We start from the raw sequence: 17,299 nt of genomic DNA, 5'->3' as shown, positions 1-17,299 counted from the left end.
TGGCTTGCGCTGTTCTCTGAAACCACATCTCTTTCAGATACTTCCGAGATCAAGCTCAGTAATAGGTCTGCTGTGTTTCCTCTCTGGTACATTCACAGGAAAAAAAAAAAAAGCTGTTGGCTAACTTTCCCTTTACAATGACAGAGTCCTTTAGTCCTCAGTTGACCTCTGTAGTTCTTTTTGAAAAAGGAAAATGTGAACGCGGACCGCCTTACACAGCTGCCCAGGAACAGTTTGGTCATGTGTCAGCATTGTTTTCAATGGACTGGCCCTGTCTCTTTGTTTTGCAGTTATTTCTGTTTGTGTGCGCGCGCGTGTGAGTGTGTGCGGTATCCTTTTAACCCTAATGCAGGCTCACACTCCTGCTGTTTCCATAGCAGTGTGTTTGCCAGTGTGAGTGACGACAAGCATTCCTCTGGGAAGGTTTGAGCACTGATGTCATTGTCCCCGGTAGCTGCGTCTCTGCTGAGCTGAAATGATGCCGGGGATGTGCATGTGCAGTGGAGGAATCACATTCATCCGTGGAGAAGATTCATAAAACTCGCATCAGCATCGCAAAGAGTGCAGAAGAAGATTTTCTGACTTGTCAATTCTCACAGTGTAAGCAATGTTTTTGAAACGAAACGTCAGAAGCTGACACCTATCTGTAGATCTATCTGGATGGATTTTGTCTGACATAATTGTCTCGAAATACAGCTCTAAGTGGTTCTGAGTGCCCCTTTTTCCAACATCAAAAAAATACACACACATATGTCCTTTTGATACTGAAGATTACAGTTGCTGATTCCAGCTTTTGTTTGGCCTGTATATATTCCCCTTGTCATTGTGTCTCTGTCACTGAGTCCCCCCCCCCATTTACACCCACCTCCACTGTCTTCTTTCAACCCCCTTTCTCTCTTCCCTGCTGTTCCTAACAAGTCAGGGGTGTATAATAGAAATGACTGGGGATAGAGGGATTAGGTAATTTATCACCAGTGGCTGTGTTGGGAAGGGAGGTGTGCTAAGGGTCGCTGGTTCATTGCGTAGCCGGCAGAGTGGGAGTCTTGAGGGGGGGCTTTGTTGGGGGGTGCCACATGGCATTCACTTCCAGCAGCAATAACCTTGCTAGCAGGCTAGCTTACCTTAATTGCATTTCTACTGCCTAGGGGTTTGCATTTGCATATTGCACTCATCCCAGCACTTGTAGCAGTTATGAATAAATGAGAGCACCTATTGTGTTGTCTTTTTGTTGTAGTTCGTGGTGAGGTGTTTGCAGCATTATGCTCACACCAGTCCCTTAAACACACATACGAGCCCGGCCTGCCTCCACATCTCTATAGACCATTTTATACCTTGTCTATTCTCTGATGCGGTATGGTTGTTCATGAGCTTCCCCGCGGATTTGAACAGAACCACATTTAGCTTTATTGTGGCACTGTGGGGCTGTTTAAATAGAGAAATGCTGAGCAGCCATAAAACGAGCCCAAAACTTCTGACTGTGGCCCCAGTTTGTGCCACTCTCATTTTCTCTTTGTGAATAGGAGAGTATGTCACGTCCAGCTCCACTCTGGGAATTAGTGGGGTGAATGAGAAGCCCATACTGGTGTTCATTCTGCCATATGTTTCTCTGTGGTGACCTTTAGCTAGAGGGATTTTTGAAAGGTCTTATATTTAACTGTTTTAAGGTTTCCAATAATATTAATCCCAAACTCCTGTTCTCATTGCATAAATGGTTCCTACAGACTGTTTCATACAGCTACATACCAGTGGAACGTGCAGTCTCCAGTTCGTGTGTGACAAATAATCAAACCTGAGTTATGCATGCTGCAGCGACTCTGGTTACCTTGTTTCATTCTGGCACAACCACCACTGACTGTTGCTATTTGCTGCTTTACCTTTGCAGTCTCTACTCTATTCAAGTTGATGTATCAGTCAAAAGTCAACAGCAATTTTAGAGAAAGTGCAGGATCCATGAATCATGACTGATCATATAAAACGGTGTTGGGTAAATGTCAGAGCAGTGTTAGTGAAGACAGGAGATTGAGTGTTAGCTGTGTCAGACTCAGACACACAATTCTTTAAATCTTTATTGTTTGTGGTCTGTCACAACTATTGCAAATGTTTTTGTCAATTCTTTGTTTTATAGTTTCTTCTGTTCTGTATTTGTGTTTTCTTTGTTGCTCCTGCTGCTTGTTCTCAGATCTCTCTTAGAAGAGAGATTTTAATCTTAATGAAACTGCCTGATTAGATAAAGATTAAATTAAAAAAATCAAAGAGAAAATAAAAAGAACAGACAAACCAACTACCCACTGCCCACGAATACGATCTCACTGTGTGATTCAGCAGCAATGGAAACGTACAAGAGTAAAACTTACCTTTTCATGACAGCAGTAAAAAGTCTTGAACTTTTTACTGTCTTGTCTTGTGATGTAGAGCTGCCTGTCTTTCCTGTTCTGACAGTCTTTCTCCTGCTAGACTCTGCCTGGACATCTTCCCCTGCTGAAGAAGTATTAGGATCAATCCTTCAAAGTGTCAGTGAACATATCAAATCTACAGTATAGAGAAAAAATAGCTTAAAAAATACCCTCTATTGCCATCATCTGCATTGTTACCATTAAATGAACACACCAGTTATGTTGAGTCCTATAATTTTCATGTTACTACTGATCTACTACAGAGAATCCTAAACCCTGATTAAGAGAAAGGAATTTACATTACTGTAACGTAATCACTAAAAAGCAGAAGAGAGTTAAAGTTTGAGGATTATATTAATAAGTTAGCTGTAGATGTGAAGTAACTGAATATGTCTGTGAAAGCTTTCCTTGCAAAAGAGTTTACTAAAAGCTTTATGAATACATAACACACTCCTTGTGTTATTGCACAGGTTGACCAAGGTGATTACAATAATACAATTTATATTGACTTGAGATGATCAATCATGGTGCAATTTGCTTGTTTACTCTTTACATGAAGGAAGACCTTTAAAGTAATAGTGTAGTGTAGTGTGTTTGTGCAATAATACTGACAACATAACTGATCTCAAAACAGTTGGAGCTGAATCAAGGACAACTTCACGAGCGCACGTGTCTTTTGCTTGCTATAGCTAGTCAGCTGTCAAAGACCCCAGAATTGTCCTCTATGCACATATACAAACAAAATGCTGCTCTCGCCCTCCTCTTGATCATTTGTCAACAGGACACTGTCTCCTAACCCACAGAAATGCACAGAATCAGTAGATACAATGGCAGATAGTCAAGCTAGCTTCCACAGACAATAGTCTACTGTAGCCACAAGAAGACAGTAAATTACAAGATGAATGCAAACAGACAACATCAGATCCTTTGTTGGACAGAATGCTGTCCTGAGATGTAGAGAGAGATATCACTTCCACTTAGCATCGTACTTATTGATACCTTTAGCTCTAACAGGTCAATCGCTGTTGCCTTGTTGATTCTGACAGCACACCACTGGGACTAGCAATAGCTAAAAACGTTACTAGAATAATCAAGCTACCTATTAAATATTAATCAGTTAGCCTAATTCAACACTATATTTCCTCCTTTTCCTTTAAAACGTCTCTGATTTTTAAAAACATTATGGGATAGCCTATAAGATCTCCAGAAACCTAAAGCTAGGCTAAATCTTAACTGGAATTTAGGAAAACTCTCACTCAGATGTTGTTCTGTACCAGGACAAATAATTTTACGTTAATGCTCATTTAACAAGACTATGTTATTTGTATGAAATAAACAAACACCTAGTCTCAGTAACCTTCCTAATTCATGGTGACTGTACACTAAAGTGACCAGATTTCTGAAATGAAAATCTGAGACATTTTCAGCGTGTGGACAAAATTCAAATGTTATCATTATAAAATCATATAACAGGGGCAATAACATGTTTGTATTTTGACAATGTGTATTAAAGCAAATTAGTAGCCAATAAAAAGTTATGGTAGTCCCAACTCAAGTTAGCGCTCCAACCTAGTCACTTCTAGCTACACATGCATCAGCCAGACTAAATAACATCTCTAATCATAATCTAACACAAATGCTACTGTTAAAGAATAGCCACCTCTGTTAAGGCTGCTTGAGCTGTTTATTATTTCAGTCTCCAGCATTTAACATTAGAGCTGTAAGAACCAAAGCCAAAGATAAAACAAAAACAACAACAAAACAGATGCCAGTGCAGGGACAACTTTAACCGGGGACAGGACGGCCTAACCAAACGTCCCCGAAAATCGGGGACATTGGTTGGAAACATGTTAAACTTACTCATTCTTTGTCCAGCCAAAATAAAATCCTCTGCCAAGAGAGAAAGCGGGTGAACAGTGGTAGAGGGAAGTCTTATTTATCTATGTAAAGGCCATCTGGGGACATTGTGGTTATGTGTTTTTGTTTTCCAGTCATAATTGCGCATTCATTTATTCATAATAAATTCATTCATTTAGATTTGATCTGGGTGCTTAAATTACCATACATCTAAACAGGGTGTAAAACTTCTTGACAGCTACTCCTTTGTCTTCATTACCTCGGAGAAATGGTGATGGTGAAAGTAGAAGCAAGCAGTGTAATTCAACTTACTGAATGTACTGTCTTAGTCATAAGCAGCCTTGTTTATATAGCACTTGTCCATTCTTAGTCGAACATCATTAACGTCAACATCCGTTTGCTGTGCATCCGAGTTTGAAAATATGCTAATATTCTTATTAAACTTTGGAGTGTAACATAGGATGTTTTTCTGTGGCCGATTGTTCGTTACTTCTCATGAGGGATGATAATGTTTATTTATTCAGCATTCAAAGGTTATGAGAGAAGGTCAGTCCCTTTTGGTTTTAATGACTCATCCATTCTCGTATAGTGGAGAGCAACAGTGTTTGAACCAAGTGTGGTTGGTCAAGCATTTACAACATTATCGGCAGCATTGCCATCTCAACACAAAGGGCATGCTTTTCTATCTGAAGCTCATCAAAAGGTTTTACGTAATGCCGGAGAAATCTTTTCAGTTAAACATAGATTTTGCCCTCATGATAATTAAAAAATACTAAAATGTATTAATTTTCTGGGCTGTGTTGTCTGGAAGATCAAAAGTGAGTGAGGCCCATTATATCATTTAGCACAGAGAATTTGCTGTCTCTATATACCATTAATGAGCAGACAAGTTCTGCATGTCAAATGCCACTGAGACTACAGTTCAGTGGTTATCTGTAATTCCGTTCACGAAAATCCTGCTTGGCCATTGACATTAGATATTAAACAGGATTACGGATATTGGGAGGCTATTTGCTTAGAAAGTAGTTGCTTCTTTAAAGGTGAAGAGAAGAGCAACCTCGACAGACTGCTTATGATTTTATTACTACCCAGGATTTGAATCGGAATAAAAAAAAATTAAAAATCTGCCTGTACTTTCAACCAGCATCTGCACAGCATGAGGTAGTGGGTGTTTTTATTTGGTTTAACTCATATTTCACTGCAAATAGGATAACCCACACCTCTCTCAGACCGGCCACAACACTGCAGTCTTGTGATGGCCAGCCATTCATCAATACATGATTTTGAAACCAAAAGCAAAAGGCCTCAGCATTTCTTCACCAGCTGTGCGGTAAAATCCATTGGCGTCTCACAATGGAAGAGGGGGCAGCGCATTTCGGCCTCCTCTTGAGGGCATGTGTGCACCGGGGAGTTAAAAAACTGTTGTGGAAATGTTCAAGAACCTTCTGTTTTACTCGATGTGTAGCAATAAGGCGCATGCAGCCTGTTCCCAGTAGTGACTTACCTTGGCATCACACCTCAGGCTCACTAAGGTAACATGGCATTTCAGTGAAATGACTTTGCTCTGCGATTGCAATTTTTATGCGTGAGTACAGATACTCTCTGCTTGGTGGGGCTTTGTCATTCTTTGTACAGCGTTAACATTCAATTGTCAGCATATCACAGAGTCTCTTTGCACATAGTGAACGCTTCATTAACAATGACATTTGTATTCTTCCTGTGTCCATTTTGATATGCACCTCTAATTCCCACTGTAACCATCGCCTGAACCTGCACTTATATATGGGACATGCTGCAATCAGTTTTGGTCCCATAAGTAGCCTCTTCTTTTTTTTTTTAAAGGCTTTTGAAAGCACAGTCGAGAGAGAGACAGGAAATGGGGAGGCAGAGAGGGGGGAATGACATGCAGGAAAGGGCCACTCGATGCAGGATTCGAACCGGGGCCGCCTGCAGTGTAACCTCAACACATGGGGTGGGTGCTCTACCAACTGAGCTAAACACCGCCCCCCATAAGTAGCTTCTTTAACATGAAGAGGATCTGATTTCAGCATCTTATCTGCAAGACTATCAGTCAGTAATAAATAAATAAAAAGATTATTATTAGAACTGTTTCATAAGCAAGAACTCACAGCTGATTCATAACTTTAAGACACAGCATGGAATAAAGACAGCATTTGCATAATTATGAAAGACACTTTATATCTCAGCTATTTCAAAATGTCAGCAGGCTTTCACATAATGTCCTCTTCAATTAGGGTAATGTATGCAAAAAGCAGTCTTTGACATGAACTTCTGTGGAGTTGCTTCAAATGTCACTGCTTTCTTGCTAAGAGTGCCATTTGAGTGCTTGGTTAGTTGCATTATACTGCACTAATGTTTATGAATACATATCACTGCATTGGGGCAAGTTTTGATGGAACCACCTATTACACAAATAGCCACTTACGTATGATGGGGCGGCAGTGGCTCAGGTGGTAGAGTGGGTCGTCCAATGATCAGAGGGTTGGCGGTTCGAATCCCGCTCTGTCCCGGTTGCTGCCGTAGTGTCCTTGGGCAAGACACCTTACCCACCTTGCTCCTGATGGGTCTGTAAAGCGCTTTGGGTATTGTTCAGATGGAAAAGCGCTATATAAAATACAGACCATTTACCATTTACCATGATATGTGACTACAGCTGTATTTTGTATATAGAATATATGGGGCATGGGGTGGCATTTTTGGAAACCAAGCTGTGTTTTTCATGCTGAGGAATTTTCCTTAAGTTTCTGACCAGATTTTCACCCGTCAATGCACCCAACATCTGATCACTGCCTTTGCTGCATCAAGGCCTTAAGCAATATCATTTCAACTGTTGTCTTCTTTTATTGTTAAGCTGTTGTCCTGTCAAAATCCCAGTCGAGTCAATCAAGCGTAGAATGTCCTCAAACAGATTACAGGTTCTTTCATGAATTGCATTTCCCCTGCTGTCTTTTTTCTGCTTGCAACAATGTCGAGAAAACCTGACATTTTGCAACATCCCATCATGCCACTTTGGACCCTTTCACACTCCTTTTCACTGATTTGATGAAGAGGGATAGGTAAAGCTGCTGTCATTCAGAGAGGCATTTGGTGCAGCACATCAGTTTGGTGGCTGGAAAACAAAGAAGAAAAGAAAAATACAGGAATGATATAACAGGCTAATGGAGTCATATAAAGGACTGCCATGAATTACCTCAAGCTGTGAAAATGGCACCAAATCTCATTAGCGTTTTTTTTTTGTTTTTTTTGTGGATGGAGATGGCTTTTCAATCCCTCTCTGTCTATAGCAATGAGAAACTTAATGAGTTGTGTGAAGGAAAAATGATAGTCGTCCTCAGGTTTCATGTTTATGGCACCTTTTTATGGTCATTTATTTGACAGAGTTACCCAACAGATGGATACTTATCAGCGCAGTCTTCAAAAGTGCAATACAATTTTTGAAATGGCACAATCGCCTTTGGCAAACCTTCATTTAGTTCGTCTGCTGCCGTCGACGGCTGTAAGTTTCCTAATGAATCCCCAAGTTTAGAGAGACTCAACCACCCACTGCAGGTTCTATTTCAACTGGAAAAAACTCATGTTGGCATAATTAATAAGGCTGAAACCTGAACATGTGGTTGGAGGTAGCAATTACTTGTCTATAAAGGAAGTTAATGATGAGTGATGTTAGTCTGTAACCATATGCTTAAAGGTCATTCATGTACATATACATGTACATGTACTCATCAACCGGCGAGAGAACCTTGTGAATCAGTCTGATTACCATATAACATACTGTATGTCTGAAATATATGATGCGGTTTCTCATATGTGTATATTAACCATAATCTAGGTGTGTATTTATAGTGCTGCCACACACATGTACACACCCACACATGTCTCTTTGGCCTTGTCATAACTCATTGAGCTGGAGAGTTGAGTGTTTCCAAGGTAGTCATCAGCCACCAACAGGCCTGTACACACTAGCACTTCCTTTGTTTGACACTCCTAATAGTAATTAACCCCATCCAGACAACTTCAGACATATATTATTTATTTCTCTCTAAGTGAATAGACAGTGTGATGCCCTTCATAGCAGTTGTGTAGGTCAGGTCTGTAGTGTATTTGACGTTTTGTGTTGGTCACAGTATGCATTAATGAGTTAAAGCACTGAAGTATGTAAATTTATGGTGCCCTCTGTCCTTCGGCCTGTCTTTTCTCAAAACTGATGCTAACAGCGCCCTCACGCACAACAGCAGATGGCACAAGAGCGCGCTCCGTAATCAGTGACATTGCATATATTCGGTTGCCATGAAGTTGAAATGCTGAGCTGCATGGTGTGGATGTGGAGAGTGAGAAAATGGGGAGTAGAAAGGGTTTTTGTCAAACCTTCGGTTTCCAACAGACAGACATTGAAGAGAGGACTTTGAATATTCTATAGCTCCATGAAGGTGACAGGCCAGTGTAATGGGGAGTGCACCATGTGGACAGACTACTGTGAACAATGATTAAAACTCTCATTAATTTGATGGAAAGCTTCATTAGTGGACGATGGTGGGTGGTGGGCATCATTGTTTTTATACTGCATCCACTAAGATTCCCCATTAGTCTGGAGATAGCCTTCATTTTCTGTTTGCCACAGGCCCCAGCTCAAACATATCAGGACCGACTTGTTCCACATAATAACGTGGGCGAAAATCATTTGTAACTATATCGTTGCCAGTGATCCAGTGATCATAAAGGGAAATAAAATGGGGAAATTAGAGCAGCAGAATATATATGGGTCTATGCTGCAATTACAATGGATGGGAAATCTGAAGCTGATAGGTCTGCTCTGCTCAGCCCCAGAGAATGACTCCTAATAGGCTGAGATTGGAGATGAGGAAAGTGTGTACTCGTCAGGCACGGAGCCCCCCAGTGGTTTTTGAATGATGTGATGTGACGGGGACTGGAGATGAGGAGGGGGGTCCACTGTGGGGCTTCGTAAGATTTTGTCAGCAATTATTCGCAACGAGGTGCAGTCAGACGATCGGCCGTGGCAGCGGCAATGATGAAATGACATTTACTCTGTTCATTTCTGAAAGTGGTAGGATCGGAAAGGATGCAAGTTTTCTTCTCTTTCTGTTAGGATGATGTTGTGTACTGCGTTTGTTTGTTTGGCTGGCTAGTGCTGCAGCACTGTGTGGAGATGGAGCATAAATGAAGATTTATCTCTGTTTTATTTCTCCACAGGTCTTAATTAGGTGTGCTGAAAGTTGTACGTTTTCAAATAAGTGCTTGATTTGCTCGTCAGCAGTTGATAGCAATGACCCTTCGCATTAAACCATGACATGCTGTAGAATCTTACCATGTTTAGATAATTAAACTGGGAAGAAGTAATGGTTCTATTGATGACATTGCAGAGCAGTGCTCATCCTCAGGTCTGCACGGTGTTAATTTTGGATCTGAGCTGGGGGGTACATGGTGTGTGCAACCCAAGATGATAAGGATATTTTGGGTGTAGGTATAGCCGAATAGAATTACTGCATAGCTCTGCAGAGGCATTGCCTTGCCTCAGAGCAATTTCAGACATATGTACTGGACTGGTCCTGGGTCAGATTTCTCTCTGCAACCATTCTGGAGCTGGCAAACAGAGCTGGATGTTGGATCTGTCGGACAGTTTCCTCCAGCTCAGAGGGACCAGTCAAGGGATTTGTGAAGGTGTTTCAAAGTTTTTGCGGGACATTGCCTTGAAATTGTTACATTGCTGTTTGAAAAGGATGTTATGGTCTTGGCCTCAGACAGTGGCATTCATTGTGAAGGTTCAGCGGGAGTGTAGAGGTACTCATGCATGGCTGACAGTAACATAGCTATCCAAGTATTAAACACTCCAGTCCACCTCCCACATTTTATGTTTGACCTGCTGCTTTGAATGATGTTCTTAAATATCGTTCATGCTTTTGAGCTTTGATAACTTCCCTGCAGTTTGTGGGAGTCAATGGTTACAAGAGAACTTTTGGAATGAATATTTAGTAGTTTCAGGTTTACACCCGAGACCAGAGCTACACAAGCTACACAAAGGTGTATAATTTAGCTGAGTTGATGTAACAAAGGGATACTTGTTGAAAGTGAGAAAACAGGGAGAAAATCAGTAATTGCTTGTCTTACTCTTGAGGAAGAGGATAGGGAGCCAAAGTATGGATGTGGAAACATGGTTTGGTGTGTCCTAAGGAGGGAGTGCATCTGCTGTGTTATTATCTAACAGCTGTCTAGGTAATGCCTGTTTCAAAGTTTCCACATGATAAATCAAACCAAAGTTTGAAACATTGTCTATCTGGAGATCCTAGGAGTGCACCACTAATGCAATGTATCTCTGGATGGAAGAAAGCAAAGCACAAAAAAAAATATGAATACATACACACATATATGCACAGATTCACAAAGGTGCTGTTCTTTTTTAAAAAATTTTTTAATCTATTTCTTGCTTTCTTACCTCCCCTTTCCTCCTGTCTGTAACGGCTATCAGCTAACATAGACTTATTGCTGATTCTGTTTTGCGCTAGTCAGTTAGTCAGACCTATCTGTTGTGAATATGAGTGATCATGCAGCCCATAACTGTCCATCTATCAGTACGCAGGCTGTCCGGCCAGCTGGTGCCTGCTGGGCTGGAGAGGCAGACTGGGCAAGCCTGGATGTCACAAATGGTGACAGGTGGGCCCCACCATCAGGTACCGTGATGCCCACTGGCACAGACAGCAGCGCGATGAGGAAGAGAGAGAGAGAGTGGGCATGACTGGTGGAGGAGGAAGAGAGGCGTCTTGAGTCATGTGTGTGCCAAACCTGACAAATTGGATAAAGCCTGCAGTGGATAGGAAGGGGCAGTGCCAGTGTGAGGTTGACATATGAGGAGGACTGACACAGTGGGTGGAGTGGGCAGAGGGTGGGAGGGGTGAGGGTGGCGGAGAGCAGATGTGTGTGTCATCACAGCCCAGGCGTCATGCTGAAGGAGGAGAGCATTACTTACATTAATGGCTGTAAACAGACAGATGCATGCACAGAGTGAAAAGTGATGTCTTTGTGTATGAGAGGACCTGCCCTTCTATAACAGGGCGGAAAAAAAACAACTGCCCATACTCTTCATCCCCTACTTCATTAGTTTTTCCACATATATATTTTGGCTTTCTGCCTCTATTACCTCATATGAAAAATGAATTGAAAGTCATATTTTATCTGCTGATGCATTTTGTGCTTCCGAAATGCCCACAAACCTGCAGTGTCAGATTTGCTGCACTGTTCTTTCCATCAGAATAACTACGGTACAGTATACAGCAATCTGTGCAGAAGCTGTTCAGCCATTGAATGTAGCCTGAAGCTGCTGGATATTAACTACACTTCTTAGAAATGGGTTTGTCAAAGCAATTTTGTTTAACACAGAGTTGCCTAAATTTGACGAGGTTCAGTGAATTAATCGCTACGCTACACAGTGGAATGTGTCGGTCTGAAAATATTGTATATTTACTGTATTGGCTCTAAATTAATGTAGATACTCTAATCAAGATTCCCATTTGCTGCTACCATTTTCTACTAGTTGGGTCCAATTTAATTGCAATCTAAAAAGGACAAATTGAGCAGTTTTATATCTGTTTGTGCCTTGGGTTCTTTGAGAGAGTGCCATCTTAAGAGCGCAACCCAACTCATTTGATTGGCCAGGGGGACATCCAACTCACCCATCATCATGCCTGGCTCGCATCCACACTCCTGACAGCCAAGTGAAATTCTCCTACTAGGGAGGCTAAATAAACAAATTTAAAAGCCCTATGGATTAGCTGGAAAGTTCATTGTCACAAAGCTGAAAACAGATGTTCTTTTTTTTCTTGGCCAGTTTTGGACAGGAGAAAAATACACAGGAGGACGATCCTATAGACTGTGATGCATTGGTTTGAGCTACCCAGCGGTATACAGTGTAGCCTCAAGGAATTTAACCTTTAAACACATGGGTGTATTGTCAAACCCATAACTCTAGCTTTTAAGCACCCAACACTTAGTGGAGGTGACACTGGATGAAAAGGTACTGCTTGTAACCTTTCCAGATCATATTGTGAACTGTAACAAGGATGTATTCTGTTATTTGTGATATTTTGAAGAAATTAGCCGAAAAGCTTAATCATATATTGATCTGACAAATGAAATGTACAACTTTTTCTATATGCAAATATAACATGCACTGTGTATTCTGCATCACTAGATCAGACAATCATTAGTAACCTGAAGCAAAACTGCTCATTTACACCACATGAAAGCAATTACTGATCTCTCACAGCTGGTCACATAGAAGAGGTGTTTATTCTAATTGTCCCTTTTCTGGACCAAGAGACACCAGATATCTGTATTTGATTTATCCCACTTAAGAATTCATCCTGTCATCATCTTTCATGTTTCGTTATTGATCGGGATAATACTGCATTGACCAACCCTGTTGCTTACTGTAGTGTAAGCTTTCATTATGTATTGAAGACATCACATAATCAGTAGGAAATATTGGATGATATGTTGAGAGCGAACCGCATGTCTCCGTAATGTTTATTGGCCGTTGCATTGATTCAATCTGAGCAGTTGGTCCAAGCAGTGTATCACAATGCACACAACATGAATAGCCTCTAAGACTAAACAAGTAAGGGTGTTAGTTTAGGGTCGATGCATCTAAAGGCATCGTTTGACTCTCATTGAACTGACGTAACCCCTTATCCCAGGGCCACATGACCTCCAGACTGAGGATGTGATGTCCTCAAACAGTCATTAGAAAGTGGTCAATGTGTCAGCATGCCTGTTTAAGGTCCATTGAATCTTTATCAGCAGGGAGCCAGGCAGATGCCCGATCAACAGGCAAGAGAAAAGGGAACAGAGGAGACACTACCGGCCAAATGTTTCTTTTGTATGCAGTCACCCAAAAAAAGGACACTGACCTTTTTCAAGCCATTGTTTGTCATGGCTAAATGACTGAAAAGACTGAAAGCTGCTCACACTGAAACATTCTCATTAATCTACAACATGTTGTGTTAATCATTTTAAGTTTACAGCTGAGTTTATTTTCTTGCCCTTTTTTTTAAATTTTTTTTTACTGTATATCCTAATAGTTTTCCAAACTTGCAAATGTGAAGGATTGGGATATAAACTGTGAAACTGCAGGTGTATGGCAGTGTTCATAACAAACACCAGTGATTTAATGGTTGGTTTACTCATTGCAGAGATTTCTGGCCTTCATTCCTGCATTCTAGCCTTCGCTCCTGTAAACAAATCTGCACACTGCTGCATTTTCTAATCAGAGGACGGTGGATGGTGCTGCTAGTCTCTGACTGGTGTGGGAACAGCTTTTATTCTCATGACAAATTAGCTCATGTTAAGGAAATATAACATTTTTGATAGTGATATTTTATCTCTTCATAAGCATTTTTTGTCACATCTTGCTTTAATTTGCTAGCTGTGACTCTGCATATACAGTATATATGGCTTAAATATTACAGTCCTTTACCTAACATCTTTCATTTCCGTAGTTGAACACAGATACACAAACGCTGTAAATAGGTTACCTTAGCAATAAACAATGAACTGTCTCTTCCTACATAAAAACGATGCTACTGAGTTGTGGCATATCCTATTTGTAACTTAGGAGTTAGCTCTGATGTGAGACATGGCAAAGAGACGGGTACCACTGCCAACTGCTCCGTCAGTCTAGAAGCAGTCATGACATTTCATCTCTCGAGCGAAGACTCTTTGTCTTTGTATCTCCCATCCAAAACAAGCAGAGTTCAGCCAGAGTTCAAGAGGAAGTTTGGAGTGAGTGCAAGATTTTCGTTTCCCCTCCCTGTCAGTTACTCCCCACCTTTTGGGTCTTGCAGCTCTGGAAAGAGGAGCTGTTGGTTTGACAGCTGGTTGTTTGCAGATATGCGGGGGAGACATATTTCTTTCTACCAGCCTCTTTTTTGAAACAAGTGTGCTGTAAAGGCGGATCCGCCACCTTTCAGCAAATATCAAGTGGAGGCTTTGACACAGATGCAGATCGTGAAGGAGAGTTGAAAATAATAGATCCGAGGAACAAAAGGACGACAGCATGATGAGTCAGTCTGCAGAGCGTCCCTTTGGGACTCTGTGGGCATCGAGACTCAGTGACTTCGACAAAGTTAACGTGGACAAAGTGTCTTGTGGTCCTTCGGTAAGGTTGTTATTTTCATGGACTGCACAAATTCATGTGCACATATGCACTTGCATCCTCACATAAACACTCAGGGACCCAGAGCTTTGCTTTCTTTGCCTTGTGCAGGGAGTGATCCATGTGTTGGCAATGGCATGCTCTGTGGCCATTAACTGATGTGGCTGATGGTGTAGACAGAATTGATTTCTGGTACAGGCCATAAAGCACAATGCTACAGCATTTCACCATCAGAATCTACAAGGCCATTACCTTGAAAAGAGGTTGATGCCACTGTTGAGTAGATTCATGGATAATGTAATATGGATATAAAAAAAATACTACAGCTTTATTCTGCCATAACCTGCTGGGGTATTGTGCCACCACAGCCCCAGCTGAGTCTCTTCTGTGTCAGCGGTTATGATGGAGAATTGTTTCTTTTCTACATTCATTAGGACACAGAATGTGTTCATAGCTGTCTGACAGTGAGCCTCGTGGAAGTGAGACATATGGAACATTTGTTAGCATAAGAAGGATAAATAAAATGATATGATATTTAGGAAAACATGTTCTTTGTTTTCTTGCTAATAGTTGCCTGATAACAGCAATACCACTATCATATATAAATATGAAGTTATGGAGAGCACCTGTTCAGCTAAATTTAGCATAGAGGCTGAAAACTAAACTGAAGAAACAGCTCATCTGACTCAAAAAAGGTTGCAAAGTCTTCCTGTGTGCATCACTACAGCTCAGTAATTGCACGCCGCAGACTGTTTGCTAAAGTTGTACAAGAACAGTGAAAAACTAGAACTGTGAAAACAACACATACGCGAGGTTATATGCTATCTTGACCACATGCTGGTTTCCAGGCAACCTCACAGTGATGACAATCTCTATACTGTTTATCTGCAAAATGTAAAATGCAGTAACATTTTGTATTTCCCAAGATGGTTAACTATTGAATCTTTAAGTTTTAATTGTCAAATTTCAAATCCCACTCTGAATGTTTTGCTATTGTCCTCGCCACATTGGTAGGATACTCTAAAGCGATGAAAATAAGCATTCTTGCTGCACCAAATTCTTCCTCATAGTACTGGGATGTCAACTTGTTGCTTTCTCGGTTTTTAAGAGTAACTACACATGCTCTTGGTCTAGTATAAAGCTATGCTGTATGGTACAGTTGAGTGAGTTCACAAGTGTAACTCTCAAGCCATAGAGCCATTTCATCTCATTTTTTACCATACACGATTTTGTGTGGCATTCACAGAAGAAATCAGTGCTGTTGTTATGATAGAGTAGCTGTAGAGTGCATAGAATATAATTTTTGAGAGTATGTGCCTGTATCTAACTTTGGATCCATGTCATTATATCTTGTTATTATAAGACTATCCACGAGATTGATGCCTGCGTGTAGCTCGATCCAAAGCAATAAGCTTCTTATATTAGATCTGAAATCCTTAAGATCACCAAACAACATGTTGGCTCTCACTCCACAATCCATAATCAGACCCTTCATACAAACTTTATTTGGATGCTACAAAATTCATTGATGGCTTGACAAACCGTCAACCTTCTAATATCCCCAAATCCTGCAGCTTGTAATGAAATCAATGTTTTCCCTTTGCATATCTTTCTTGAGTGGAGAGATGCCTCGGCAGCTCTCGGTGGCGGGTGAAACGGCTTGTGAGGATGAATAAAGTCTGCCGCCTCATAGACAATCGATCTTTGTCAGGAGCGACGTGCCTGTGCAGTGTCTGTCTCCCCGCTACAAAACTGGCTTACATTAGGCTTAGCGCTCAGATATTGCTCTGCTGCTCAGGGTGTCTGAGAACTATTTCAAGCCGTATGCTCCATACTGCGATGCCAAAGTGTATCATTGATTCATCGATTGTAGGCTTCTCAGAGTTCTTGCTGTTCGGTACGTCTGCTGTACACAATGCCATCGTCAGTACAGGGTAGGGTTTATGGAGGACAGTTGTACAGATCAGCTGATTTATAGGCAGTGTCATGGCTTATGCTATACTAATTTATACTACAGTAAAAAGAATCAGTCTTATGTATTACAGTAGATATGAAAGTTGTATGTCCCCCTTCCAAGTTAGTGGAACATGGTGGTTTCACAGGTACGTAGTTAGTTGTAGTATTCTCGAACCTTTCTCATGCCCAGTTGGAGGCAAAAGACACATAATTCCTATCAAAGTGCTTTTGTTGAAGTCTCAGTCACTAATGTTTCCCCTCAGATATTTTTATTTCTGAACTGGTCAGAGCAGAATAACAATCTGGAGTCATAAAAGAATATTCCACAAGAGTCCCAAGGAAAAAACAATTGATGCTCTGCTCAGATTGATTTGATAAACAGTCTGAGACCACTTTCCCCTTCTAGTCAATTGGTGCAAGTTTGTTTCTTGTTACCTTGGGCACAGGATTGAACCTCAGTATGTGATATGTTACCAAAGAAAGATCCAGCCCCCTTTCCTATTATGTATTTAAAAGGTGTGGGTGAATGTTTTCAATGTCTGGTTGTTTGTGAACAAATTTCCCTATGGGACAAAACAGGCTATCTATTCTATTCTAGAGTTTTCAACTCAAGCACTGAAAGTACCAAAAGGTGACACGAAATGTCAGATGTGGCAACATCCTTAATCTTCTCATTCAGTTACTTCATATTTTATCGGATGCTCCCTTAAAGCAAAATGTTGCCACTTGTTGATGTGATTTGTTCATCTGATTATCATGGCTTCTGTGTTGTTGAGAACTTCCTGTGCGAAATGAAAAGATGTACTTGTGCAAACCGTCTGAATGTTTTTGTGCCTTCTCACGTGTCATTGACTCAGCAAGAGGTGTTGGAGCTATCGTAATACAATTATTTTCAATATTGACAATTCTG

The 17,299-nt window shown here is 41.0% G+C and overlaps 2 protein-coding genes across 9 annotated transcripts in view; one reads left to right on the top strand and one right to left on the bottom strand.

Annotated features, from left to right (window-relative positions):
• LOC146984468 (chymotrypsin-C-like) overlaps positions 1 to 17,299 on the bottom strand; it is a 246,211-nt gene that overhangs the window by 113,985 nt on the left and 114,927 nt on the right. The gene's annotated exons all lie outside the window — the stretch shown is intronic.
• The window catches only part of kazna (kazrin, periplakin interacting protein a), a 181,297-nt gene that overhangs the window by 66,579 nt on the left and 97,419 nt on the right, over positions 1 to 17,299 (top strand). The window lies entirely within an intron of this gene.

This window comes from Trachurus japonicus, chromosome 7, assembly GCF_045865225.1.
Source record: "Trachurus japonicus isolate A0001 chromosome 7, Traja_1.0".
Classification (NCBI taxonomy): domain Eukaryota; kingdom Metazoa; phylum Chordata; class Actinopteri; order Carangiformes; family Carangidae; genus Trachurus; species Trachurus japonicus.
Note: the sequence above shows the minus strand (reverse complement) of the source record. Positions and strands in the feature narration are given on the sequence as shown.